The following is a 27514-nucleotide window of genomic DNA, read 5'->3' as shown; positions in this document are numbered from 1 at the left end:
GCTCTAGAAATTTATTCAAATTTAATGAACACTAAACAGATGTTTATGGGTGTGAGTGAACCTTAAATGAGGCATCTCCACTAATTTGTAGCCTTTCCTTGGAGGTATGCCAAACAGCTGAAAATCAGTAGTCAGGCTATAATCTTAATCATTTCAAAAATAGCATATCACTAGCTTTTAAAAGTGATCATGCAATTTGTTCCTCATTCTTTTGTGGGGCCACATATTACTGAAGGAATGTCAGATAACTTTCTCATCTGTTCTTCCTTTTGTAAGCCAAGCAGCTTTTTTCAATCTGATAAAACTCTTTGAGAGAGAATGCTTTCAAAACCTCAGTAGCTCATAAGAGTGAGTGCCTGCTTTTAAAATAATTTTTTCCTCTTCATTATAATTCTCATTTGCTGCCAAGTTAATTTTTTTTTTTTTTGGTTTAGAAGTTGCTTGTCGAGCAGAAATGAACCCAGTCTACTTTAAGATGTTTGGAAACCTGTATAGAAAAATGTGGAATATAGACAATTTGGAAAAAGAATCTCCAAAGTAGTTATCATTATGCAGTTCTTAGAATTTAGGTCCTTTTGTGCAACGTCACATGCAGGTGGTAGTATGTAGTGGACAGAACTTTGTAGTATCAGAACTCTCTTAAATTTATAGTGCGTTTTATATTCATTTTGAAAATAGTTGGAGAATGCTGGCTCTATTACATTAGACTCAAGCATAAGGTTTTAGATCCCAACTTTAACCAAACTATTCTGACCTTAACTACAAAAGAATACTTTAATCGTCTGTTGATAGACGCCATCTATCATATTCTGCTCTTAATATCTACTATATATCTTTATGTTACTACTATGTATAGGTCCAGAACAATTATTGCAGTCCTAAAAATATAATTTTAATTAGCCCGATAATTTTAATAAGGCTCCTAGATTAATAGTTTAAGATTGGTTAGGTAAGGTTATGCTTACCTCTTATCAATCTGCCCTAAATCTAAACACATTACTAATGAAGCCTACTTACCTATCACTTCTATTATTTCTTTCAAAACTATTTTATTATTCAAGGAAGAATATATAATTCTGTTTCCTTTCATGGGAAAATAATTTTTACTTAAAAAAATATAGTTGAAGTTACAGTTCTAAAGTATGCTGTAAACTTACTTAAAAAGAATAATTTCATAAATGTTAGGAGGTTCTTTCAGTAGTGAATTTTTTCATACCATTTGTTTAAATATTTCAGAATCCATTACAAAGTAAAAATCCAATATTTATTCTAAAGCATGTGTGTATGCTATATTTTTAGTGAGTAATTTATATCCCAGAATGCTTTGATGTGTTATTTACTACACTGAAGCTATGTTTTAGAAAGTGAGAAATAATAGTAGGCAACACTTGTTGAGTGGTTACATGTATCCAGTACTGTTCCAGCCTATTTTTCATGTGACAATTTCCCTAATATTCAGAACAACTTCAAGAGGTAGGTACTCTTATCATCATTTTACAGATGAGGAAATTGAGTCACAGAACGAATAACTTGCCCAAGATCACACAGTTTGTAAGTGGTGTTGGAGTCTCAACCCAGTGACTATGATTCCAGAGACCATTTTTGCTTTTATGCAATATGCCTCCCAAAAGATATAAGATTGCCGAGACTGTTATCAAGTAGATCATCAGGTTGATTCAAATCTACACATACCCAATTTATTAAATAGTCTTCTCTGATTAGAAGAAATGACAAATAATATTGTTTAATTCAGATATTAGGCATGACAAGTCATGCCATTATAGCACATATATTTTAATATGACATTATTTTTATGTTTAATTTTGAGCCTTGTTTTAATCATGATCCTTGGAAATTATCTAAATCTAAAGAATAATAAAATATACTGAAACAACAAAATAGAACTATATAAAGAGTTTGAAATGGCAGGGGATGTTGAACCTAGCATTTAAGACTGCAGGGCAGTAAGGAAATTCATTTGTGTGATAACTTTTCACAAATACATGAAACTGAAGGAAAATTTCTGTCTTGATTATGGATTGAATTAGTGGAAATTACATCACGTTACCAAGGGAGAAATTGAAGAGGTTCATCTTTTTGTGTGCACATGTGGGTATGCATGTACGTGTTGGAAGTGCTGAGATAAAAGAGCCCCAAGATTGTGTTAAAAAATAACATGAGACTTGGTTTTATTTTTCTGAGGACTGTTTGTCTAGCTTTGTCTAGCTGAATGCAGTCAGATGGGTTATGGAAAATGATTGTGGGAAATTGGGCAGGTGTTTAATAGAGATGAGATGAGAGTGGAGAGTAGGAGGAATGAAACATTGGGGAAAAGTATTTAAAGAGATTTTCAAGGACATTTGCTTTGTTGTATGTGAAATGACTCCCTTCTCTATCCTCCAAGAAAACTTGAAAAAATCAAGTTTTTTGATTACTGTTTTTGAGATGATGTTTGTGTTTTTTTCAAATGCTTCATCATAAAAGACTGACTTCTAGTAGAAAAGATTGTGTCATGTAGGTGACATCACGGAACAAGAAAATCTACTTACATTAAAGTTACAAGTCTTTAAATACTAATGTAACTGTGACATATAAGGAAATACTTGGGCATAAGTTAATTATTGATGCATATTTCAGATTTGATTCCTTATCCACATTGCATTTTCTCCTGTTACTTGTTCATGACCTTGGGTTATTAGAAGTTTTAGAAGATAGTGACCATTTAAAGTCTGTGGCACTGCCATTGGTAAAATTTGTCATCTAATCCAGTGCCCTGTATTCTAACCCTGGAAAAAGATCACCATTTATAAAACAAATCTCACTTGATATTTTTCTCATTGACTTAGTGGTTCTTTATAATGTAAATGTTGAAAATAAGTTGCAAAAATGTAAAATCACATTTATTCATTAGATTGCCTATGATGAGATGAATCCAGTGGGGTAATGTATTTTACCTAAGAAATGCCATTGGGTCTGTCATTCTCAATTATCTCTGATCTGCTTAAAGATGTTGATAATGTTACAAGTATATCAGAGATTATATGTAACTTTCTATGATAGTTTCATCTAGTAGCCTTCAAATATCCATTCTAACCTTCCATTTTAGTAATAATAAAACTCTGCTTTTTTATCTCAGCACCTTGCTACCCTATCCAGTCTGAAAACCTACATTCCCTAACTTTCTTTGCAGCCAAGTATGTGCATGTGACTAAGTTCTGTTTATTGGGGAAAAGTTGAAGTACCGAGTGTTACTTCCTTTAAAAGGAAGATTAACACATTTCTTTTCCTGATTCCTTCATTCTGCCTCCTGGAATACAGATGTGATAGCTGCAGCTCTGACAGCCATTTTGGATCATGAGGATAAAAATCACACTAGAGAGTATGGAGTAGTCAGCTAAAAGGAGTATGAGTCTTTGATGATTTCGTGGAATTGCCATACTAAATCTGGATTGCCTACCTTGATTTATTTTCCATGAGAGAGAATTAAACTCCTATCTTATTTAAGTCAGGGTTAATTTTGGGTTTGTTGTACGTAGCTGAATCTAATTCTAGCAGATATAATTCCATTCAAGTACAAAAAGACTAGTGAATGGGATCTTTTTTGGATGCTTAATTGACTTTATTCTCATGGACATATTTCTGCATCCTGAATGAGAAACTGATTCCCATGTGTAAATGTCAGTGAATAATGGGAAGCAGCGAAGTACGTACAGGAAGAAGAATGTGAACTTGACTTCAAATCCTACTGATTATATGTAAGTTATTTAACCCCATTGAATCTTTCAGTTTTCTTTTCTGTAAAACTAGGATTGTAGTGCTGTCCAAAGGTTCTTTTTGAATAAAATATAAATGCTTGACTCAAAGTGTAGCACACAGTGAGCTCAGAATTTACATTTGTGTCTTCATGTTTTTCCTTTATATTATGGGATCAAAGTCCTGTCAAATGGTATTTTACTCTAATGGTGGAGAGGAAATAAAGCCAGAAAATGGCAACATGTTAAAGCTATTGGCAGAAAAAAAAGCCATGAAACTTATGCCAGATAGGAGATAGGAGGACCTTCATCAAAGGGCAGTCATAGAAGGCTACAGGCAAAAAGTGATTATAAAAATTCTGTGCAGTCTAAAATGAAAATTGGAATTTCAGGACCTAATATTTATGTTTTAAGGCTAGTTTCAGGGCTTTGTCCACAGAGAACAGACATTTAGTGATGCAAGTTAAACTTTCTGTAAGTAGGACTGTGACGCTTAAATGAGAAATCAAATCAAGAGCTATTTGTTTCTAATTATTTTTTGAACAAATATGAAAAAAATACATTATGCTGCTGCAGAACATCTTTTATCAAAGAAGAGAGTAAGTAAGGTTTCTTGTAATGAAGGAAGATGGCCATTCAGATAACTCAGAGAAACAGATTGGAGGATTTTTTGTTTTTTACTTTAGTCTCTTTCTCTAGTTCAAATAAAAAATGTAGAAAGTAGGGATTACTTTTATTCTCTTAAAAATATATCCAGTTAGATATTTTTCATTAAATTATTTAAGATGATAAATGGCGAGATAATGCCATTATTTGTAGCTTTCACGACAAGCACCTAAGGGTTACTATTTTGAAAATTAACTCTTTTGTTAACTTGGTAGGTTATATCTCCTTAGTTAAAATATGATAAATTAGAAGCCTAACTCCAGAACTTATTCTTTAAAATCAACATATGTTGAAATACCTACAGTAATGTTGCCAGTACAAGTGTTGGATAGTGTGGTGCAAACATATTTTTGCAAATATCTGATTTCCTTCAGTTTTTGGATTGTCTCCCAGTTTTAAATGTAGGGTAGGTGATGAAATCACTGGGCATTAAATGCACTTAAAAGTTGCAGATGCATTCTATTTTCTGTCACAATTACTTGAGAGCCTCTGCTCACTGTTTCCTGTTGTACAGTAAGGACTGTGTTCTCCTAGTGTTTGTCCCTTAAGGGAAACACTCCTTAGAATAAAGAGCTTTGGAGACCATTTCCTCCATTGTTCATGTGTTTGTTAATCAGCTGGGATGCACATTTGATCATGCCAACACTCATTTTCACAGACATTTAAAAGTTAAGTTTTAAATAATTCAAACAAGGTGTATATTAAATAATTTTTTTAAATTTAAAATTCTGTTAATTTATAATATACCAAAAATCCAGGGTAGCCATTTGCTTATAATAAATCATGCCTTCTTCTAGGAATTTTTAAAGTATGTTTAATGAGACTCCTGAGTAGACAGCTGTGCTGTCTAAATTGCCCTAGACTCTGAAACCATTTTAGATGGAAGTTGCTACCAGCATGGAGTGCTGATCTCTATACAGACTGCTAAAGAGGGTGGCTCAGAAAGGTAGAGCTGGAATGTTTTCTTGCAACTCAGAACATTAACTATGAAAATTAAGAGAAAACTGTAAAAAAATCTTCATGTCTACCTTGTTTGGAGATATCAGCTAGACAAATAAGAACACTAATTTGAACCTTCAAGGAAATGACTCTTCATTTTAGAATAATACATCTTAGAAAAGAAGCTAACCCTCTTTTCTAAGATGTCAGAACCTCAGTGGTATGGCCTAGAGATTAATTCCACATATAGGTTTCTGTTAGGACTCAGAATATCCTGGTATATTTGTCTTATATTTTAATTTACATTTCTAAAGCACTTTTTTATGCTTACTTGTGTTTTGTCTTATAAATTTTGTTTGCAATTTGCCCCATATCAGTAATCTATACACTTTCTTTTTCAAATTATAGTTAATTACTTGAAATTTCTTCAGAAAATAATTATATATTTTTTCAAAGAACATTTTACTAAAGGAGGAGCTATTTTAACTATTTTGTTTTACATGTGATCTTTGAACATTAATAAAGTGAATGGCCAGTCATCCAATCCAACAGCTAAAAATCATGCATGAATGTTCTGTAAGAATGTAAAAATATGATTCTAAATATTTTATTTCAGACATTGGTATTTTCTTCTTAGATAAACTTTTTTCTCCAAGGTTCTATTAACTATTCACAAAATAGTATTTGATAAATTCTACCTTCTTTGGTATGTCTCATCACATAATTAAAATTATAGTTAATACACTTACAATGAAAATGAAGTTGAATTTGTTGTAAAGATCCATGTTATATAATTGCAGTATTTTGCACCACACATTAAGTATGCTGCATATGTGTATCTCCTTTATCAAGTGTTTAGTTCAAGAGGGTATAGTTTAAATTAAAAGTATGTGTAATCTTTACATATTTTTCTCATTCACTTCTGATTGTCTTTTTCAACTACTTATAGATTAAATGAGGTATTGGTGTGAGCCACCCAGAACAGCATTTGACAAAGAGTAGGCATTCATTAAATGTCAACTATTATTATAATTTTGATATTTAAATGTATATTATGATATATAGCAGTAGATGGTAGAGGATTGAGTCTGGAAAACTTATGAATGGATTTTCTGCCTATCTCCATAGCTACCTTGAGTGGAAAGAGATAAATTTAAGAAGAAACAATACATTGGCTGGCTAACACAAGGTGTAAATGCACGTTTGTTCAGAACATGAGCCTTGCTAATAGAAAAATGGCAGCATTATTCTGAGAGACGGTACACCAGAATTTAGTGCTATTTTATAGTATAGTAATGGCGCAAGAGTTGGGGACCAGAACACCTAATAAATAGCTGCATGGCTTCAGGTAACATAGTTAATTTTTTAATATTTTCAAGTTCCTCACTAGATAAATAGGAGTAATACCAGTAAACTGATAGAATTGGTTGTAAAGAACAAATGAAATAGCGTATGTAAAGAGTAAGACATAATGCCTTGTCACACACTAGGCTTTTAACAAATCTTAATTCTGTTTCTACTAGGACAGAAGAGAAGAATGGCGGGAAGATACCAGAAGTAGAAAAACAAAGTTGAACACAGGGCACTGTGTTTTTATAATTTTTTAAAAAATGTACACTTACTTCCTAGAATTTTAGCTATACTTGAGTTGACTGGCAAATAAATCCTAAAATGATGGATTATCTATTAAACTGCTATGATTTATTTAATGTGAATGAGAATTGACTCTAATTCTTGATCTTTAGTCTCTTTTTATTAAGCTTAATTTTTGTGTGATTTTATTCTTTGCTTAAATGAAAAGATTATGGTATTTTTCACTCTTCCATTTAGTGTTAACTGAATTTTCTGCCCATGCCTTTAGGATGATGAATTTCTAGTAATCTGCTATTTCATCCCAAATATATTAATATAAATGTATCTTGCCAAGTAAATCTATTATTTCTATTTAATGTGAAGAAGACCCTTGACTCAGGATCTTATGCGTGCATTCTGTTCTGTTATTTATGGATTATTGTCAAGTAGAAAGCTTTGTCATTTTATAATACCCCCAGGAATAAAGCCCCTTACAATGGGAAGACACAGGAAGTACCAAGATAACACCTGATGCACAGTATCTTTCTTTTTTTCTTTCTGTTTCCTTCCTTTTATAAATCATAGATGACAAAGGCCTTGCTCTCAAAGTACAGAAAGGGAATGGCAGAGGAAGATGAGGCTGAGAGAGCTCTTTATATAAAACCCTGGATTCCTTTTTCTGAGATTAAGTTTTTTTCACTAATATAAAACTTTTCATCTCATGTGTATATGTGTATATAGTTTCACATTATGGAAAGTATGCTTTAATTGAATAATCAAGTGTTTTGTAAATATAAAATAAATTAATTTTTGACTTAAATTTTGTATTAAAAGTCATTGTGAAAAATGTATATGCCAGGTATGGTAATAACAAAACTATGAGTATACTGCATATATTGTGCAGTGGTACTAACACAAACTATTAGGCTTTTGTAGAGTGATTTCTCGTTTCCAGCCTTAAAATCTAGGATTACTTTGTTTCTGATACAGTCATCTTGGAAGAAGGTAATTTTAAAATTTCCATTTGCATAGCATGAAGAATTTCAAATGTGAAAAATATATGAACATCTTGATAAATTATTTTTAATTTCACATTCTAGGCCAACTTTTCAATGTGTGAATCTTTAAGAGCCCAAAGAGGACTGCTTGTTACATGTAGACATGAGTCATTACAAGATGTGTTGTTGTTTGGGACACACCCAATAGATGAAAAGGCTAAAAAAATGTGTAAGATGTAATTAGGAAATTCTCTCTTGATTACTCAGTTGCCATTGTGCTTTCTTTATCATTAATTATTTGGGGATAGACAGATTCAGTAGATTCATGGTAAGAATTCATATTGTGAAATGGCAGTGTGAGTCTTTTGCTGAAAACTGACTCACCACAGAATGGGAGTCCACATAAAATTGTTAATGAAAAGTGTATCCTTTAAAAAAGCAGTGAATACTTTAGCTATAGCCTCACTGGTTACTTTGGTTTGTGAAAAAGTACTGAGCATAGTATTTTCTTTGAAGGAAGGCTCCACATACCAAGCACCTAGTGCCCAACTGTCGGCCACAAGACACAACTGACAGGTTTAGAAATGTAAGAGAAAAAAGAAAATTCCAACCAAAAAATGTCATGTAGTTGACCATGTTTTAACCTTTTAAATTATAAACTAGTTATAACTGGTTATAACTACAGTTATAACTACATTTTATCATCAAGAGAGTAACCATTTGTTACATAACTGAGACAAGTCGTTTGTTAGGAGAAAACTTTTTTAGGGAGTAAGTTTCTCCATCTGCAAGACTTTAGAATTCCGCAAAGGAAGGTTCATTTTCAGCTGAGAAGTCAGCTAACCACGGTGACCTATCTGGTTTCCTAGGTTTGTGCCGCCAAACTACATTCTCAGAATTGTTTTGCAGTGTTAAAAGCTCCAAAACACTAAAAATATGGCAGTTATTCATCCTCATCTCAGTGTCCTCTCTGTTCAAGTTCCTTTGGACCAGGAGAAGTGACGCTGTAACGACAGCGTTGACTTGGGCAAAAGTGTACGGGGTGGAGTTCTAGCCTCAGACATTCTTGTTTTCCATGGAACATGGGGTCCTTTATGTAAGCACACTGTCCCAGTCAAGTCTGGTGTTCTTTGATTTCAAATGAAAGGGAAGTGACATCTTTTAATTCGTCTTCAGATTCTTTGAGTGTACACCGTGATCTAAGATTAGTGTGTTTTGCTGGGAAACATGAGTTGCATTTTGGTAGAGCTGTTACACTTACAGTGCCACCCTCCAGCGTAGGTACTTCAGAGGAGGAGAGACGAGGTGATGCATCCATGGAGACCATCAACAGGTGCCTGTGGATCAGAAGGCTTCCTGGAAGAGAAAGAGCTCTGTCCTTGACTCATGGTCCTGGTCCAGCTTGGAAACCTTGCAACTCACTGTTTTTGTCTTTCTTTCTGTGCCATAATTCTCACATCTTAAAGGAGGTGACAGTAACTAAATTGAATGAAACAGAAGAGAAATGAGAGGACATTTTCACAAAACAAGCAATCTATATGAAATAAGGGAGTTGGATATGGTCCTTAAGTCAATAATTCTGTAATGCTTGATGTGTCAACTTCAGAATTAGTGTAGGAAAAAAATGAATGAAATCTGTAGCTTTGCTACTACTGAGTATTTTTTCCTTTTGGGTCAGAATATGAGATTTTTTGTCTTCATCTGTTTTTCTGAGAAGTGAGTATGGTAGTGGGTGGTTGTTGTTCAGTTGCTAAGTTGTGTCTGACTCTTTGCCATCCAATGATCGCATACCAGCCTTCCCTGTATACAGCCCATGTTCCTTTACTTTTTGTGTAGCTCACGCATCAGTTATTACTGTTGGTTTCTTACTGGAAATTTTCTTTCACCCTCACTTTGGCTTTACCTCCAAATGCCTTCTTCTGTTGGCTGAAATCTAGCACTGTAATTTGTGGCTTTCCGGAGAGGGAATCTCCACGGTCAGGTGGAGAAAGCAGGCTGCGTTCCAAACCGGGAGTGAGTGGTAGATGTTCCAAACAGAGCGCTGATTCTGGAGTGAGTTGGGGGTTGGGGGCGGGGGAGAGGGGGTTGGCTGCTAATTCAAGCCTCACCTGAGGCAGTATTTTTGAAACAGAAAAGTACCCTCTCTAATTAGCTCCCCCACTATGCAATTAGATTAATGATAGCCAACCAATATAGAAACCTCTTCCATAATAAGCTAACCAAAGGAAAGATCTTCCAAGGACATGACAAAGCGCTAATTTTCCTGCATGAAAAAATTTGTAGCTTTACTCCTGTATTAGTGGTGGCCTGCCTCATCCCCTTATGATGCTAAAGTGCATTCTTTTTTTTGGGAGGCAGAGTTAAAATGTCTTTCTCCTGAATATGTCTCTTTATGGGGGAAAAACATCTCTTACTTAAGCATACCATCCAAGTAAGTCCTGCTCTCAAAACACTGTGAAGCTTTGAAATGAACTAGTGTAATTGGTAATAGAGTTCTCAGGAGATAGATGGATTTCCATCATTTCAGATTCACTGAATATGTGATCATTTTTGTAAATCAGGAAATACTCTTATAAAACTATTTAGTTGTTAGGCTAGATACGTTTTAGTGATAATGCAGTGTACGTTCTTAAAATATTTTTTATACTCTTAGATGCTAGAAAATGATATGTGTAGAAGTTAAAAGCTTTATCATCGATTTTTTCCTAAACTCTTTCCTCAACTCCAAAAAAAGCCGTTGACAACTGTTTACTGCTTTTGAAGTAGGAAGACGGTGATGAATGATTTCATTCTGAAATTGCACTCAAATAGAAAGTTTTGATATTACTAATCTTATTTTATCCTATTCAAAGAATATAGTTACCTTTTACTTTTTACAAAAAGGGATGATCGTTATCGTTTTCCCTTCACACTTGTACTCTGAAAGAAGTGTCGTCTAGGCTTTCTCATCAGTTAGCTTAGCCCTAAGTTAAATCGTGGAAACAGGTCATTGTGATTCACATTTTAAATACTTGTTGGTTTTCTAGAAAACTTCAATTATGATTAAAAGTGACCATTTAATTTCATTTTAACATCTTTTTCTGAAGTGTGAAACACATTTCTGTAAATGGGTTTCCATGAATCAAGGGTTCAGACTGTTGTACTTCCCAAGTTATGCAGAAAGTATTCTTTATTTCCTTTGATCACCTCTTAAAGATGTGACTAAAAAGTAGTAGAGGATGACAGAAAGAGTAACACCTTTCATGGTCTCAAATAGTTCCATTTTCAAAGATTTACAGTTCACATGAGCAGAAAAGTTACCAGTTAAGCTGTTTGAAAACCAAGCAGCTTTTCTCGCCTGGATGCAGCAAAACCTTTTTGAGCCATTCCAAACCACTGGGATCATTTGCTCTGATTTCAGATAAGCAAAATAAAATAAACAAACTTTTGCCCATGTGGGAACTGGTTCTGCAGACTCTTGTTCTCATTCTGCAAAGCCTGAATATCTCTCCAGTATCTTTGAATGAGTCTCATTGTTTATTTATTGTGCTTTTCACAAGTGCTTGTAACTTCATCCTTGTTTTACTAATAGCTTTCTTCTAAAGTGGATTGACATTTCAGTTAGTTTTCAAAGGCCTCAATGTTTTTCCTTAAATTGGGCCTTACGTGCTCATTGGCCTGTTTAGACTGTCTCATATAAATTGTAACATATCAAAATAAGGAGCATTTGTTAGAGATTTGTGAAATTGTTTTATTATTAAAAATGTAGGGTCAAAAAATATTTTTCATTCATACTCTTTAATTACTTGTGTAGGTAAATTGAATACACGGATATCAAGGTTAGAACCTATGGAAGTTGTGGATTTTATGTTAAAACCTACTGGATACAGCAGAAATTAACAAAACATTGTAAATCAACTATATTTCAATAAAAAATAAACTTATTGGATATGTAAAGATAAGTTTTCATTCATTTTTAAATACAACACTGTCTAAAATCTTAACATGAAGAATTTAGAAGATTGATCAGTGACTTCCTTATCTGGATGAGCAAGCTTTAAACTCTATACAACATTCTGTGTTTGATTCTTGTTACAATAACTTTAAAAAACATCACCTGTAGAAATGAAACTACAGTAGAATGTTGCCTTATACCAAGAATGAAAACTTAGAAATGACAGGGCAGTACTAGCACAGAAATGAGCATCATCAGGCAAAATTCAGAAACAGGTTCTAGTACACAGTGAAAGTTACTAAATGATAAAAATTCAGTTAAATAGAAAAGCATGGATTATTCAAAAAATCATATAGCTTACAGACGGGCTTGTTCGATATCGTACACAAAAATAGATTCTAAATATATTAACAACACAAGACTAAAAGCAATCGAAATAAAAATGTTAGGAGAAAACATAGGAGAATATTAGTAAAATATCCTGATGAAAGTGGTCTTTGGAAGCTTGCTATAAAACTTTGATCTATAAAGCAAATATTGAAAGATTTGGTTACGTAAAAAGTAAAGATTCTCACTTGCAAAAGATACCATAGACAAAAGCAGAAAAAAGTTTGCAGAAAATGTGGTAGAAAATTTATATAATTATGTAATGGGTTTTAGTTTGTCTCAGTTGTCCTGTCCTTCTAGGAATCCGTTGTACAGAAAATACCAATGCATATAATACATAAGGATAGAATACAAGGTTTCTATTGTTAATAACTTATGTGTTGTTAATATAAGTTAATTATATATGTTAATTTATATTATATACATTATATATAAGTTAATTGAAATGTATTTTTATTAATTAAAAAAGCAGTGAAAACTTTTTGAGCCGAATATAGTACATTCAGGCTATGGAATATTGTGCAGCTTTAATAATAGATTTGTAGATATCTATACCCTTGGGAAAATGTACACGGTATTTTTTAAGAGAACAAAATAAATTTCAGAAACTTGTGTGCATAGATATATGAATTTGTATTTTATATCATTTTTATTAATAAAAAACAGTTATCCCATACAATGCATACATTTTTATATTTTTGTGTGCGGGCATGCATGCTAAGTTGTTTTAGTTGTGTCCGACTCTTTGCAACTCAGTAGACGGTAGCCTGCTAGACTCCTCTGTCCGTGGGATTCTCCAGGCAAGGATACTGGAGTGGGTTGCCATCCCCTCCTCCAGGGGATCTTCCCTACCAAAGGATCAAACTTGCATCTTTTACACGTCCTGCATCGGCAGGTGGAGAAGGCAATGGCACCCCACTCCAGTACTCTTGCCTGGAAAATCCCATGGATGGAGAAGCCTGGTAGGCTACAGTCCATGGGGTCGGACACGACTGAGCGACTTCACTTTCACTTTTCCCTTTCACGCACTGGAGAAGGAAATGGCAACCCACCCCAGTATTCTTGCCTGGAGAATCCCAGGGATGGCAGAGCCTGGTGGGCTGCCGTCTACGGGGTCACACGGAGTCGGACACGACTGAAGCGACTTAGCAGCAGCAGCAGCAGCAGCAGCATTGGCAGGTGGGTTCTTTACCACTAGAGCCACCTGGGAAGCCCCTATTTTTGTTTATGTATAATGAAAATATGGAAATTTCCCTTGGGGTGAGTTAATGTGAGATTGTTGGTGAGCTGGAGGTAAAAAAAAAATGTGAATACCCATTACATTTGTTATTTTCAAAGTACTGGTAAAATTTTTTAAATAGAAAATATGACCATTTAACTTTAAGGAGACGTTAATTTTTAGCAAGTTAGAATTACACGTGTCATGAACAAATTATTACTGAATTCAGATGCTAGTAGACTGTACATTCTGCATTATACTTCTTATTTTGACATAGTTGTGGGGGAGAGTGAAGCCCTTCTTGATTATGAAACATCTCTCTGGTGTTTCTTAATAAAGAGATGAATTTTGAAGTGGGATACAGCTTTGAATGACACTTAGGCTTTACTTAATGACCACTCCCAATTGTTAAGTGAGACATAAATTTGTCCCTAAACTTTGCACTGAGTTTATAACTCTGCCTTGGAGTGATTCAGGAGGCACTTACTGCATACTCCTAAAAGACAGTGGCTGAGAGCCAGGAACTTTTGATTTGTCATGCGAGGCTCTGTCTTGCTGATATTTGGCCAAATTACTCTTCTGACTCTGAGACTCAATTTCTCCTTTTGTCAAAGGGGAATGATAATGTTGAGAATTAACTAGTGAGTACTTTTAGATTATTTGGAGCTCTGTATAAAAGTGTATGGTAAGGACTGATTTAGACATGACTTGTGTTATCTTTTTATTGGTGGATGTTATAATGAATTGTCATTACAGATCAAGTGTCATTTATTGCTTTGTGGCAGTATACTGATTTAGAAAAGTTTTGTCGTTATTCCTGGGATTATATAATTCTATTGGAAGACCTTGATGCTGGGAAAGATTGAAGACAGGAGGAGAGGTGGATGACAGAGGATGAGATGGTTGGATGGCATCACTGACTCAATGGACGTGAGTTTGAGCAAATTCTGGGAGACAGTGTAGGACAGGGAAGCCTGGTGTGCTGCAGTCCATGAGGTCACAAAGAGTCGGACATGACCTAGCAACTGAACAACAAAGATCCTTATAACAATGTAATATTTCAGCAGATCTTCTCATAGTATCAGAGCCCGAAGGGACCTTGAAGATGAGGCTGCAAATACATTTCAAAGATCAAACTGAAGTGCATTCCCCGTCCATGGTTACAGAGCTGGGACTTCATTCCAGCAACGTGCTGAGAAGTATTTCTGCCATAAGTGAATTAATAAATCATCTCTTTACTCTCAATATAGAGCTCTTTCTACAGCATTTATCCATTTTACTTAATATTTCCCTATTTTCATACATGGAATAAATATTATTCAGAAGTCCAAGTAATCTCTATCAGTGAGATTAATTACTGTTTCAAAGAAAAGGTATACCCTTGTAGAAGCTGGTAGTTTTGCTTTCATTTTTACTTTTTTTCTTTCAAACTGAAATTTCTTTAGGATACTCTACAAACTGTATTCAATGAACCAGTTGCTGCAAAAGACAGATATGAATAATATTTACTTGTATGTTTTATTTTAATTAACTAGTAGTTTCCTTTGAGCTCATGTGATTTAAAATACATATATATATGTGTATATATATATATATATATAAATTTAAAAAATAGTATCTTATTATTTGGAGTAAGCCCAGTCATTAAGTATTAAAAAAAGTACAAGATAATTTTTAAAATAGGTAAAACACCCTTTAAAAACCTAAGCAAGACTATTTTTCTTAGAAGTGAGCATTGTTGTTACATTTCTTGGGTGAAGAATGACAAGAGAGTTGGGTGATTCGTACACTAATTTCACTGGAAATATTTGAGTAGGGAGAACCTAGTATGTAATAAACAGTGATGTATATCAATTTGATTTTGATAGTAAGTAAATTGAACTTTGTAGTCAAAGTTTTAGACATTTGAAGGCATGGATGCTTGCTTTATATGTCATCAGTGTGTGTGTGTGTGTGTGTGTATATACATATATAGTTATGTAAATTAAACATTTTATATGTAAATATGTATATATGTGCATTTGTAGATATAGGTGTGTATAAATATGATTATTGTGTTGGTATTTGAGATGATTCTATTTGTGATGAATAATGGTGACTTCTGTTAAGGACTTTTGAAATTATTTCCTAAGTTTGAGTACTTTCAGTGTAATACTATTGACCCCCCCTTTTTTCTTCTCCTTTTTCTACCTAATTATCTGTGAATAGTAATCAGAACAATGATGTTATTGATATGGAGAGAACTCAGCATTGTTCAGAAATACATGATTTTGGGGGAGTGGATTTTCAATGTAGTCTGGAGTAACATCTAAGACCTTATATAAAATGCTGTATTATGTGGCATAAAATGATTTAAAATATTAGCTTAAAAGTAATGACAAAAATTATAACTCAATTATGCTAAAAAAAAATGGCAATGACTGTGTTTTATCACTATGGTAACACAAATGCCTTTTCCCTAGTAGATTGTCATCACAGTTTATGTTTTGATGTGATCTTTGTCCTTTATGTGTCAGGAAAACCTAAGCCAAGATGTGTGACTTGGCCAATCTTTGATCCAAACAGGTTTTCTGACTAAACATGTTTTATAATATTTCTATGACTCATATCTTCTGGATACAAAGTATTTACATGGGTAGTTTGATGTGAAAGCGTGGAATGTTTAATATGTATGTGTACTAACCTTTTTACTTTGTCTCTGTTATATAAAGTTGGTGATAGTTTAGCTTATTTGTTCTTGTGATTTAAGTTATTTGTCTCTCTGAAATAGCAGTCAGCATGTTAGACTGTTATTTGCCTTTTTACTTTCCTTTTCCCCACTCTTCCTTAGTAGACTGTGTTCCTGGAGGGCAAAGACCATTAACTTTATAAGCCAAGTTATAACCAAGCACAGAGCTGGGACACATATAGATATTGAATAAAAATTTGTTAAGATAAAGCCTTTTAAAGTAGCTATAGGGGTGTGCAGGATACCAGTCTTTGATGATAAAGGGGGACAGTAGTACAAATATGTCTTTACCTACTAATGCTTCTGATCTGATGAAAATAGGTTGGATACCTTGTAACAGAAATTATAACGCATTTACTCAGTATCACTTATCCATGCTTACTGTGTGTTTGTTACAAACTTTCTATCCTCCAGCATTTTAGAGACCTAGAAGATGGAAACTATAAAATTATGATATGTAACATTTATTAAAAAAAAAAAAAAAGATTCCTGCTAGGTGTAGGTGTTGACTGCCAGTTATTAGGTGACCTTGAATGAACATTCTTTGCCTCAGTCCAGTTTAAAAGGGAGTGTGAAACTCTGGTCCTGAATGACTTTGAGGTGTACCTTAGGGACACTTGAATCTGACGGGGAGCACCTTTCTGTGATGCTGGTGTAGAAGGAGCTGCGTGACCTACTGGCTTGTACTGATTCCAGGACCTACAAGGAAAACACATCATAGATCCTTAGATCTTTGGACCTGAGAGGAACCTCTGGAATCATTCATTGCAATTGGCCTGTCACTGCTGAGAAAGCCTGGTGGAGATTTGCACAATTCAGTCTGAGCAGAGCCTGTTCCTTTAAGAGCTGGTCCTCTCGTTTCTGATCCTGTTGCTTAGTATCAGCAGTGTGCTCTGGCTCCTGAAGTAGTGGCGATAAAAGTAAAAACAGCTGAACTATTCAAACAAAAGGAGCTATAATCAAAACATCATGATAAGGCATGAAAAACCAGTCCCCAAAAAATTACCTTCATGTTTTACTTAAAAATGGCTAAAAGAGTATGCATCAGACCTTCAGTACCTGAGATTTAGCAGGGCAGGGGAATCCTCATTGCCCAGACCAGTATTTTTGCACAAAACAACAGAGGAAAATGCTTGTGGCAGCTTCTGTTACCATAGATTATGTTCAGAGTTTTCTGCTAATAGCTGGCTATGTGGGGGGGAGAGGTTGGGGCTAGTGTTTGACCCTATCCCAGAGCTGGTCACCAGTAGATTCTCCTTCCTGGCAACCCACATGATTGGCCAGTATACCCTCTCTACATTCAAGTTACAGGGTTCCTAAAAGACCTTGGGTCAGCTCCAGTCACCTTATATAGATCTGCTGATGTTATCCTGGTTAAGCAGTGACCTGTATTATGAAATTAATTCATGGTGTCCATACAGTAATCACTTAGGTCATGGTTAATAAGTGTGATGATATTTTTTCTCCATGCCTTGGGTTCTTTATTGTTGAAATGGAAGTTTCTAGTTACTCTTTAACTTACCATGTGGTGGCCACTTTGCTAAAATAGGTAGTGTGTATCATCCAGACTAAATCTCATTGCAGCTCTAAAAGAAATAGAAAAGAGGAGGGAGGCTCAGGAAACCTTCACTTGCTAGTATCATTGACAGAAGGCAACCAAACTTTATTAAAAAGAACAGATCATAAGAGAAAATGAGGAAAGCAGCAGTATATAAATATTTCTTGCTTTGTCCCTGGTGGCTCAGATGGTAAAGAATCTGCCTGCCAATGCAGAAGATGCAAGAGACACAGATTTGATCCCTGGGTTGGGAAGGTCCCCCAGAGGAGGGCATGGCAACCCACTGCATTATTTTTGCCTAGAGAATCCCAAGGACAGAGGAGCCTGGCGGGCTATAGTCCATCAGGTCACAAAGAGTCAGACATGACCGAGTGACTAAGCACACACACACCCGTTATTGATTTTGACAGGAACTTTATATGTTTCTGGAATGATATTGTGTCCAGTTGTGCAGATATTAAAATTTTTCTAAGGAAGCCCTCAGCATTTAAATATATTGCTGTTTCACATGTTTTTATTTAACTTCAAAACATTTCTACAGCAGCTTGACGGCAGACTTGTGTTGTAGAAGGGATTGTTAAGAAGGACATATTCCATGTCTTAGCAGTGTTTAGCTACAAGTTACTGACTAATTTAGACATGGTTTTAAGTCTCCTAACTTTGGGCATATGACTGTTTATCAGTGGTACATACCTTTGCATAAATGTAAATTTTTGCTCTATGATAGTAAATAAACTTCAGAAAAGATATCCTTTATTTTTTAAAAAGTTATTGGGAAATAGAAACATAGTAATCTAATTGAAACTCTAGGGAAAATAAGCCTGTGAATAAAATGCTTAAATAAAATGACATAATCATCAGAATCCATAAGAATAACACTGAGGTTCCATCTTTAAAGAGAAAATGTACCTACTCTCCTAATTACTTCATGATTATTTTTGAGGAGGTTAACCTAAAGCAAAAAAAAAAAAAAAAATGAATTGGTTTATCAGAACCTGGAGTGTAATGAAACTAGCTTATCCACCCTCTTTTTATTTTTCCTTAGCTTTCTCATAGAGTTATTAAGGAATAGTGAAATGGATGAAGAATAGGCACTGGGAGGCATATGGACCATGTTAGACTCTAGATGAATGATAAACTTTAAAATTTGCATAGGTATGTAATGCCTATGTTTAATTGTAGAAACAAACATACTAGCCAATATGTAATGGTTAACTCCTATCTTCTGCTGAGAATGAGACACAAATAGAATTTAAAATGACCTAAAGGTTACATTGACATTAATTAAATTTTATCTCAGAAAATTACTTTAACAAGCTTGAATTCTTAACAAAGTTTGAAAATTTCTCTCAGGCCACCATGTAAAAACATCTTTAAATTGCATACTTTTATTTTTTTAAGGTTAAATGGTTAGTGTGTCTCTGATCTTGACACATTTTGCTTGAAAAACATAATATTCCTTAAGAAATTTAAAAAAAAACAAACAACCACAGCTTTGCCTGTTTTCAAATCAGTTACAAAGGAAAACTGAGTGAGAAGGAATAATTCTTGAGGCCTTGCAGTTGTAGAGAAGTTCGTCTCAAGTACATAAGATGTTGAGTCTGGTTTATCTAAGTGAAAAGATCCCAGTCTCGAGTGTTTGACTTGAATTTGAGTGATTTTCTTTTTACACTTGCCTCTGGGATTTAGAACCGGTTAAGAGGTCTTGTGGAAAAAGATGGAAACATCTTTAAATCATTATGGTTGGTAATGTCTACATAGCAAAAGTTATTTGTAGACTTGCTAATTATCTGGTTAAATTTATTAGTGTTGACAGCAAAAAGCTGTAATTTAGACCCCAAAGAGAAAAATTTGAAGCAGACTAATCATATCAAAAGAATTGCCAAATTTCCTTTTTGTTTTATTCTGTCTAGACATAGTCTTAAATCACGGGATCCACAATGAGATTTTGAATGAGGGTGTCCAGTTTTTCAAAAGGAAATTTCCAGAAATGTTTAGGAAATGTTATTTAGAATTCTTTTAGGAAATGTTATTTAGAATTCTTTAAGTCTTAGACTGTGTGTGTGTGTATGCTGATGTTTGAGGTTTTCCACCTGTGTATGCTTTATGTACAAATTAGAAAATTGATGCTTATTTTGATAAAGCTCATTTCTCTTATTATTCACAAAAGGATTTAAGGAACTAGCAAATGAGTGAATATCCTTTCAGATAAGTACTTCCTTCCCTTAAGTAATTGCCTATTAGTACTAGATGGTGCAATGGTAAAGAACCTGCCTGCTAGTGCAGGAGACACAAGAGACATGGGTTCGATCCCTGGGTCAGGAGGATCCCCTGGAGTGGGAAATGGCAACTTGCTCTAGTATTCTTGCCTGAAAAATTCCATGGACAGAGGAGCCTGGAGGGCTATATCCATGGGTTGCAAAGAATCAGGTGTGACTGAGTGACAAGCACACACACACACACACCCCATAATTAGATAATTAAATCATTTTAATGTTATTCCCCTACTGGTTCCCAGTGTGGTCAGAATGGGGGTTGTTGGTAATGTTTGGAGACATTTTTTATTGTCATAACTAGGGGTAGGGGTCAGGTACTCGTGCTAATGAATAGAGGCCAGGGATGCTGCTAAACATTCTTCGATGGACAGGACAGCCCCCCACAGCAAGGAATTGTCCACCCCCAAATTTCAATCATGCTAGGACTAAGAAAACTTATCCTAGATGGGAAAAACTCTCTCTCTCTCTTCCTTGCCATATGTAGTTTTTGCATCAGTGTTAATTTTCATCATTAACATTCACAAAATATAATTTTAAAGTGTAGTGGTATTAGAAACTTAAAATTTAGGCCTTAGTGAAATAAACCATTAAATTAGCTATGTATTGGACATAAAGTTTTTGCATCTAGTTGACATGTACTTAGTATTTAGGAGTACTAAAGTACTCCTGGAAAAAATAATAGAGATTCGATAAAATTGAGTATGTGTTCTAGGATTAAAGCTGGAAGGGCCTTAATGATCATCTAATTTGATGATTCCTCATTGAGGTGATATGTTGGTAGGCATCAGTGCTTCAGAATTACTTGATGAAATGAATGCCGCCTTCAAAAAAAGAATACTTAGAATCCCACTCTCATGTAGTACTTTTTATAGTTCCGAGAACTATAATCCCATTCCCATTCTATTTTCTCTTTGAGAACCACTGCTCTCTTCTACCAGAGAAGGCAATGGTACCCCACTCTAGTACTCTTGCCTGGAAAATCCCATGGACTGAGGAGCCTGGTAGGCTACAGTCCATGGGGTCGCTAAGAGTTGGACACGACTGAGCAACTTCACTTTCACTTTTCCCTTTCATCCGCTGGAGAAGGCAATGGCACCCCACTCCAGTATTCTTGCCTGGAGAATCCCAGGGATGGCGGAGCCTGGTGGGCTGCCGTCTGTGGGGTCGCACAGAGTCGGACACGACTGAGGCGACTTAGCAGTAGCAGCAGCTCTCTTCTACCCTATTTGACATAAAGGGTCAAAGATGATGGCATCCTCTAGGTAACAAGAGTCTTTGTTCAGTGACTGGTGAACTGAAAAAGCAGATTATTTTCTTCTTTCCCTATTGCTTTAATAGACTTGCTTTAAAGATGTTGAAATACTGATATTTCTATCTATGTATATTCATGCTCCATAAACATATAGAACGTCTCCTAGATGCCTGCCAGGCCCAGTGCTAGCCCCTGAGAACTTGGGCATTATCCCTGCCCTCACTGAGCAGAAGAGAGACAGAAGAAACAAATAAGCCAAAAGCAGTAAAAGCAAAGCTGTAGGAATATTTAATAATTGGGAACAAAAATATTGAACTGCAAGCGATCTAACCATCATTTGGATCATCTGAGACCCAAGGAGTTGAAGTGATATGCCCAAAGGCACCTGTTTATGTGTCCAGACGGAGGTGAAAGGAGGGCGTGGACCACCCATGCCATGCTAGTGGACATGTAGGTTGGCAAAGGAGCATCGTCTAGCTCTGGGAAGATGGGAGGGAATGTCCTGGAGTAGGAGGAGGTACTGCAAAGAGAAAGTGAGCAGCCACTTCCTTTCTTAAGGGGACACAGCCGTCACTGTGCAGGTTGGGCTGTCTTGGAGGTCTAAAGGATGAAGAAAGAGTTCCTGAGCTTGCCTCATCCCTTGGACTGGGCTCTGGGCAGTCAATCGCTGCCCAAATTGTCATATGGAAAAGAGGAAGTGTGGGAAGGTGAAAAATGGGAATTATAATATTGCCTGGGGTGGAGCCAGGAAGTAAGCAAGGAGAAAACTGAAGGCTAGTGGGATTAGAGTGGAGCAAAGACAAGAGCAGTTTCTCTGCCGCTTACACTTTCCTGCCCCAGGCTTCAGAATGCGCTTGCCCACACGCCACATCCTAAGTGTGAGCTTTGTTTCTTGGCCAGCTTCCTATAGTCTACTGTACCATGTACCAAAAGTTTAGTATTTTGAAATAGTGGATGAGATTTGGGCAGTATGGTTAGGAAATTGATTTATCAAACTTACAAATGGTAACCCATGAATGACCACATAGTTTGGGAAAGGTTTTTTTAAAAATATTCAGATTTTATAATCTGATATATGAGATCATCATATGGAAACAAACTTTAATACAAACACGATTCACTATTCACCATATGAGGAAAACATGTTTTTTTCCCCCCTTTTGAATTATATCAGCTCTTAAGAATTCATGAACCTTTGTTCAGGAATATGTGTGGCCCACCCCTGCTCCTTGTTTTTTGATTAATTGTTGTTTGCTCTATCATGAGAACTAAAAGCTGTAGTTAGTTCCACTTAGTTCATCATTCTAAAAATTTTTATGTAAATTGAAAACAGCCTGATTAAGGAGTATCGTGGCAGTTGTTTAGTTGCTAAGTCGTGTTTGACTCTTGTGTGACTCCATGGACTATAGCTCTCCAGGCCCCTCTGTCCATGGGATTCTCCAGGCAAGAATACTGGAGTGGGTTGCTATGCTTTCCTCCAGGGGATCTTCCTGACCCAGAGATCAAACCTGTGTCTCCTGCATTTTGTGCATTGCAGGCAGATTCTTTACCACTAAACCACTAGGGAAGCCCACTGTGGCAGTAGACACTTTGAAATTCATTGCCACAGCGTAGTGATCCCTGTATCTGGTGCTCAGAAGTGAAATTCTCTCAAGTAATTATCTCTTTGGCTTCTGAGAGTACTCCAGTTATTCCTGTTAGTGAAAGCAGAGCAGGAAGTTATTTTGACACACAAAGAAGAGACTGATTTATAGGCCACATGGAAATGCCACGGGAAGAGGAGCATCTACTGATGTCATTTAGGATGAGCAGCTCTGATAAGCTTTCAGCTGTCAAAACAGATAAGGGAAAATTAGTACTCTGTTTAAAAAAACAATGAAATTTAACTAGGGCTACAAATAGCATCTATGGTCCTTTTCAAAAGTTTTAGAACAAAATAAACATATTTAAAGTTAATAAACATTTATGGGAGACATTCTGTGTTATATGGTAGAAAGAAGAATAATGGATTTATAAAAGAATCTTTTTATAAGAAAGATTGGACCCAATTCCTGCCCTCAAGGACCTTAGGACCTTTTAGGGGAGAAAAGATTCTAAGGTCATTGAGAGCAGGAATTGTGTCCATATTTCTTATAAAAAAGGGATGTTGGGGGCTGTATAATAGGACAATAAGTGAGTACCATCAGTGGGCATAGAGGAAGTGAGGGAAGTTGTGGACCATCTGAAACATGTGTTTAATCGCCCATCCTTCACTCTGCCATTGTCTTTTGAGAATCATTCTGTGCAAGCAGCCATTGACCTGCATTTGCTTTTACAGCTATTATTGGAGTATTCCCCTTCCTTTTTGAAATGTCCTTAAGAACCAGGACTGGCCTTACTTGTTTTCTTCTTCTTCTCAGTCCCTGCTAAACATTTGTTTAATAGCTGAATGAATAATGAATGGGTTAATAGTGAAGCTTTGTGGAACAGGTAAGAAAGTAGCATGTGAATATTCTATGTAGGACTGGTAGAGATTTGAGGCTGGTAGTGGAAAGTAGAGGAAATATTCCAAACTCAAACAAGGTCATACTAATGAGTGTGATGTGTGCTGGGAAGACAATTTGTGTTATATTTATACAGTAAATTGAGATGCATGTCAGTATAGAATCATTAGATTGCAAGTAATAGGAAACTCATCTCAGACTGGATGAAACAACATCATAACAGTGACTCTGACTTTTCCAAATGAGGAAATGGCCCCTAAGAGTACTCCTTTTAGTGAAAGCAAGGCAGGAAGTTATTTTGCTGTACAAAGAAAAGCTGATATAGTTGATTTACAGGCTCTGATTGCCTGAAGCAACTCCATACTCAGTTAAGGGACACATCTTTGGATGTCAGTTGAACCAGACAATCATGATGTAACCAGTGCTGGTTCTCTTGCTCTGTTTGGCTCTGCTTTTCTACCTATGATGGCTTATTCTCGTGATTGCCAAATGGCTACAATAGCTTCAAATCAAACATGTTCACAGCACCAAATACAGTGGAGCTTGCTTGCTCCAATCTTGTGCATCCGAATGACTCTGATCTTGTTACCTGCACATCTCAAAACCAATCACTATTTCCAGGGAGTCTCCCCGAAATATGGGATATACTATTTGATTTTTGCCAGTCTGGCCCATTCTATGAGCCACTATTTATTGAGGGTCTTCACGTTTCCTTTTAGGTGCTGGAGATGGTGTTTAAATCACATCTACAGACCTCCAATACCCTGGGCACTCTGTATATTCCTTCCTTCTTTTAGTTTTCCTCACAGCACACATTACATTCTAATACACTATAGATTTTACACTCATGGTGGATTGTCTTTCTCTTCTTGTTGGAATGTGAGCTTCACCAGGGAACACTTTTTACCTGTTTTCACTACTCTTCCTCCTTTGTACAGCATATGTAGGTCCTCAGTAAATATTCATTGGCATGAAGGTAAAAGAAACATGCCCTTACTTTCATGTGGGAGATGACATATATTAAATAAGTAAGCAAGAAAACTCCAGGTATAAGTATTGTTAAAAATTAAACATAATGATGGAACAACAAATGCAGGAGGGGTGTTTAACAGGGGTGACCGGTCCACCTTGAATGGTTGTTAACAGCAGGAGGCATGGATCACCAAAGAAAATTCTCCTGACTGCACAGAAAGAGGCAGATTGACAGATGACAAAAGTGATGTTCCTTACAGTTGGGGTCTTATGGCTTTATCAAATTAGTAATACAAGTTATACCCTTTAGAGAAACCACTGTTTCCAAGATTTTGCTGGTTATTTCCTGGCAAGTCTCATGAAGTTTTGTTGACTTTTAACTCTGTGTCACCCATCTCTCTTAAACTGTAGTTTACTCTTTTTTCTTGCTGGGTACAGTGTTGGTATTATACAGTCTTGGTTATCTACATGTGGGTCACACGTTTCTGATGTCAGGCTTGCTCCCTTCCTAAACACTTCCTTGTACTGCAGTAGCAACATGATCTTAAGGCATGCAAGGCCATTTTATTACAGGTCTTAAGCATAGTTAGGAAGATAATTCTCATACATACACACTCATTCCAGTGTTTAAAGTTTGGGGATTATCTTGTGTTTTAGGTTATGCAGGAGTGGCGGTTCCCTGAGTATTGATATAATTCTTAGTGATATTGCTATACTGAGTGTATAACTGGAATTGAGTGATATTTGAATGAGACAGAATCATATTACAGAAGGCACAGAGGGTCTATTATGGGCTCATATTTGAAGATAGGAAGAGATTTAGTATTGTAAAATGAAAGAAATATTAATCCTACATATATACATACATACTTAAATGTACAAGAAGAAATACGCTCCAAATTGTTAACAATGAGAATGGAGTTTAGGAGTTGAGAGACCGCTGATTTTACTTTAGACTTTGGCAAATACATGTTTGAAATTTATCTATGTGCATGTATTATTTATTTAATTCTAAAAAGTGAAAAAAGTTAAGAGCATTTAAAAAATTGATTCCAAACTGTCTCAATATTGAAGTAATTATTGGATATTTGTTTTAATTTATCACTCTTGGTATTATAAATGGGGACATTTGGTAAAGCAATGAGGCATTATAGTTACTAAAAAATTGCTTACAACTTTTGATTCATTAGGAAAAAATTATTCAACTGAGGAAGGGAGCTATATTACATGAAGTTACTCATTGCAGGTTTAGCTCCAATGGAAGAAAAAACAATTGGAAACATTCTGTATGTCCAACAATAGAATCAGAGAAATCATGATCGTGCCCCCAAATGATAATGATTCCACGTCAAGCCCATTCTGTAAGAGGGCATTGTAGAAATAAGTAAGCAAGTAAATAAATAGCTTATTAAATTTGTGGAATATTTGGAATTCTTAATGAAATTATAACTGCAAATATGTGGGGCATATGGAAAGTATTATAATTTAATGTTAAGTGAAAATGCAGAATATAAAACTGTAAGGGAACCATGGTTACATCTATGTGACCAGTGTGTATTTTGATGTATAAAGATGAAGGAAATAGGAAAGTAAACATGCATATTCTAGATTTGAGCTGTTTTTTGTTACAGTTGTACTTTATAAATTTTTTTCACTGTAGATATATCTTTTTAATAAAATTAGATTAGCATTAAGTTTATAATGGTAGTTTGTAAAAGATAGCATTCTCATGTCCTTTTCCTTTTTTAAAATTGAAACCAGCAATTTAGAGCTTCATGTTTTTTAGTCTTACTGTGCAGACTGTTGCACTGCCCAAGTTATGCAGAAAGTATTCTTTATTTCCTTTGATCACCTCTTTTTTTTTTTTTCTTTGATCACCTCTTAATGTGACTAAAAAGTAGTAGAGGGTGACAGAAAGAGTAACACCTTTTGTGGTCTCAAATAGTTCCGTTTTCAAAGATTTACAGTTCACATGAGCAGAAAAGTTACTAACAAAGCAGTTAAGCTTTTTGAAAACCAAGGTATTTGTCGTTGACCCTCGCTTTCAGGATTTCCTTCTTGCAGTCAAGTTAGGAGGAAATGCCTCAAATTGAAAAGAGGAAGGAGGGAGGGACACAAGGCGCTTCATTGTGTGTGATTGTGGTTGTGTGTGTGTGTTCTAATGGGTTAGAACATTGCCTCAGCTTGGGTTATTTCCATCCTCAGAACAGCATATGAACATTTTTTGGGGGAAAAAAAAGCTAAAATGTTTAGACAGCTGCTTCCTTTAGTTTCTTAAATATACAAATAATATTTTTACTACCTCAGAGACATCATCATGCCTTTGTCACTAACCTGCTTTTGACTCCTGTAAACCCCTTAACTTTATTTCTGCTTTTGGTGGCACTATTTTAATATCAATCTCTTTCTCCTTTCTAAAAAAAAAAGTATTAGCCATGAATTTATTTGACTTAGGGTGTCTAAAAATGAGGTGACCTAAGAATGATGAATACCATATTTAGTATCATGTACTGATGTTGAATGGTATTAATTTCACACTTAGTTACTTTGTACGGACACCTTTGCGGTCTTTTTCTTTGTATTTGGATGAGAGTAACCATTATTTTACCTCAGTCAAGTAAATGGCCTTTGTGTATAAACAAAGACATGTAAAAAAAGTAGATTAATGTCCTTTACCTGCAGCTCTGCAACATCTTATAATATACTCATTGGTTTTTCAGTCTGCCACTTGGCCATTTTAGTGTTTTATTCATTTACTTCATTAATGTGGGTAGAAGA

General features: G+C 35.4%; 1 protein-coding gene and 1 long non-coding RNA gene across 7 annotated transcripts in view; both read left to right on the top strand.

Moving 5' to 3' along the window:
* The window catches only part of PPP3CA (protein phosphatase 3 catalytic subunit alpha), a 316719-nt gene that overhangs the window by 26570 nt on the left and 262635 nt on the right, over window positions 1-27514 (top strand). The gene's annotated exons all lie outside the window — the stretch shown is intronic.
* Window positions 13142-27514, top strand: part of LOC145503476 (uncharacterized) — a 61741-nt gene continuing 47368 nt past the window's right edge. The window contains exon 1 of the long non-coding RNA XR_014051485.1: window positions 13142-13427. This is a non-coding gene — a long non-coding RNA (uncharacterized LOC145503476). The remainder of the gene's footprint in view (window positions 13428-27514) is intronic.

Source organism: Giraffa tippelskirchi, chromosome 1 (genome assembly GCF_054371585.1).
Source record: "Giraffa tippelskirchi isolate mGirTip1 chromosome 1, T2T-mGirTip1v1.2.pri, whole genome shotgun sequence".
Taxonomy (NCBI): domain Eukaryota; kingdom Metazoa; phylum Chordata; class Mammalia; order Artiodactyla; family Giraffidae; genus Giraffa; species Giraffa tippelskirchi.
Note: the sequence above shows the minus strand (reverse complement) of the source record. Positions and strands in the feature narration are given on the sequence as shown.